A 2,500-nucleotide genomic window follows, 5' to 3' on the forward strand; every position below is an offset into this window, starting at 1 on the left:
CCACTGTTGTTTGCTGGCCAGTACTTGCAGGGTTAACTGCCTAGCTTGATACCCATTCTTAATAACTGAAGCAGAGGCGCTCAACTTTTGTTAAGATCAGGTCACGTGTCATAGAAGTGATTAAGTGATTTGTAATTTTTCCAGATATTGGAGCGTAATAACCACACTTCATACAGTACATATGTGTAAGGGATAACATCGAGTTTCAGTAATGTGACATAATATTTATGTTAAATTCTTTGAATGCTGCAAACTGTCAGCAAAATGTGGAACGTAGTATTTTAAAAGTGAAAGTGAAAGTGGATGGCTTTGTCCTGTTCACTTACTCTGTTAAATTTCAACATGGTGTGTGGTTTGCTCAACATCTGCAGACAGTGTGGTAAGGAAATTTGTCCTTTCCCCACTGTAACGTGATCTCAGAGTTGGTTTATTTAATATTGAAGGGGTGTTAGGGGGATCTACTTCAGAAGATCGACTCAACAGAAAATCAAATTTCATATGGTCAAGACTATATGATCGACTTTTTGAAAAGTTGAATGACACAAAACAACAAAACTCTACATTTTTGCAGGAGGCAAGCCGCCCTGCATCCTCCATACCCACTGCATATTATATATGCCAACTCCAAGACTGCAGTACAGTGGAGAAAAGAGTAAATTCCCCAATCCCCACAATACCAAGATCTCCATACAAAAGCTTAGACATTTCGGAAAGTCAATTATATGGTCTTCTGTTAAGTTCATCTTTTGAAGGAGACCCTTGTATAGGTGCAGGTACAGAGGGCTTGCACTCAGTGTTTTTTGCTCCGTGACATAAATGAATATCGATGAACTGATATAGATTCTGCAGATAAATAGATACATAGATAGATAGATAGATAGATAGATAGATAGATAGATAGATAGATAGATATATTAGAAAAGTATATATTACCAGGCCACTTACAGGGTCCACAAATGAGTGGTAAATACATGCATACATACATGCAAACATACATAAATAAATTAGGGAGTCATTTACATACATTAGTATACTTTTTTTTAGTTTACTTTTTTTCTTTTATCCAGGGCATTTGCCATGCTATTTTATGAAATAACTGTTCAAACTCTATATGATTTTCTTAAAAAAATCTTGTACTGTTCCTACTGTCTTTCATTTCACATTTATTTTTACATCTCTTTCTATAAAACTCTCAATATATTGTTCTTTTTTACTAAATATTTCAACTTGTGAATAAACACCTCTCTTCTCTTTTACTGAATACTATTTATTCTGTAGCCATTCATTAATTTCTCTTGTATATTGCAAGGTCCTTCGTATATGCTTAAATATAATTTCTCCAATAAGTTGCTTGCATAGGTTCTTTTTCTTAACATTTAGCCTTATTTTCTCAGTATTACATATATTTTCTAACCCGCGGTGTTGGTGCTGCGGTAGCGTTGTCGCCTCACAGTAAGACACTGTCCGGTTCGATTCTCAGCTAGAGCGTCTTCTGTGTGGAGACATGCGTGAATGCGCGTACCTTCGTTGAAGGTTGTGCGTCAGGGCTGGTAACTCGGCACATAAAAAACAACTACCAATCATAAGCGGACCGGAGTTCCGCTGTGGCGACCCCTAACCGGGAAAAGCCACAAGACACAACAACATATATTTTCTGACTTTATGTTCTTTAAATAGCCACCTACCACTGATTCTGTGACTTATAAAAGATACTTCTATCTCGGTTAATTTTTAATAAATCAATATCCTTTTCATTTTTTCACTTGTTATACTTCTTTATCTGTTTTCAAGATTGTTTTAATCTCTTTCTGACATTCCCTTCATACCTCTGAACTTCACTGACTCTGCTTAATAATCCAAGAAATTATCTTTTGTTCTTTCATAGCTTCCTCTCCCAGTGTGATCACTTTTATTTTGTATTCTTCTTCTGCTGTGTGAACTCTCACCATTTATCATTTTAGACATCTCAAAATATTCCAGAGATGCCTTCAGTTCTCTTTTCCTACTTTTTTCAGCTTTCTCATTTCAAAACAACAGTTAAAATAGCCCATGCTACTATTTCTGTTCTGACTGAGAAACGTATGTATTACATATTTTGAGACTTGTGTTCAATTATGTTTTTCAGCAAGTCTTTATTGAGCTTCTGGCAGGTTTAGATTTAACACAAAGTTCTACGCATGTCTAAGTGTCCAATACAGACTTGCCATATCAAATCATTTCCCACTTGATTTTCAATGCCTCTTTTATGAATGTACTGCTCTCTTCATTTACCTACTTCCACAAACCTCAACTCCATCATCGCTTCTCACTGAAAATCTACTGCCCCCAGAATTTCATCAATGTCCTGGACTGTTTTCCTCTCCTTGTATGACAATCACCTTAGGTCTTCACTGAAAATAGGCCACATGCCCAACTCTGGCCCTGTGACAAAAATGGATGATGCCATGCCTGCAACCCAGACAGCCCATGTTCATTTAGAAGCACAGGCACTAGAGGGACC

General features: G+C 36.7%; 1 protein-coding gene across 1 annotated transcript in view; it reads left to right on the top strand.

The window, feature by feature from the left end:
* LOC122816231 (piezo-type mechanosensitive ion channel component 2-like) overlaps positions 1 to 2,500 on the top strand; it is a 1,381,906-nt gene that overhangs the window by 939,758 nt on the left and 439,648 nt on the right. The window lies entirely within an intron of this gene.

Source organism: Protopterus annectens, chromosome 12.part0 (assembly GCF_019279795.1).
Source record: "Protopterus annectens isolate FY-2018-M chromosome 12.part0, PAN1.0, whole genome shotgun sequence".
NCBI classification, from domain to species: Eukaryota; Metazoa; Chordata; order Ceratodontiformes; family Protopteridae; genus Protopterus; species Protopterus annectens.